Genomic DNA, 275 nt, shown 5'->3' on the forward strand with positions numbered 1-275 from the left:
ATTGTAAATAAATAATACGAGGAAAGCCGCCGGGGGGCAGCTGAAACGTTATATCGGAAAAGCGGCAGTGGAGCTGGGCCAGCACAGGCCGTAATTAGACCCTCTCATAAGAGGCGAGGGCTATGACTTCCAAGGATGGGGATTGACTCTTCCTGGAGTATTCACCTTCCTCTGTATACATTTCTGGGTTCCCTCTAATCCACATTTGCCCCGCTCATGGCTTTGGCTGCCCACAGACATAAAACCGCGTTCTTAAAGGGCACTTGTCATCAGAG

General features: G+C 50.2%; 1 protein-coding gene across 1 annotated transcript in view; it reads left to right on the forward strand.

Moving 5' to 3' along the window:
* INPPL1 (inositol polyphosphate phosphatase like 1) overlaps positions 1-275 on the forward strand; it is a 32,168-nt gene that overhangs the window by 8,994 nt on the left and 22,899 nt on the right. The window lies entirely within an intron of this gene.

The sequence above is a fragment of the Nanorana parkeri genome, unplaced genomic scaffold (assembly GCF_000935625.1).
Source record: "Nanorana parkeri isolate BGI_ZX_2015 unplaced genomic scaffold, ASM93562v1 scaffold2194, whole genome shotgun sequence".
Taxonomy (NCBI): Eukaryota; Metazoa; Chordata; class Amphibia; order Anura; family Dicroglossidae; genus Nanorana; species Nanorana parkeri.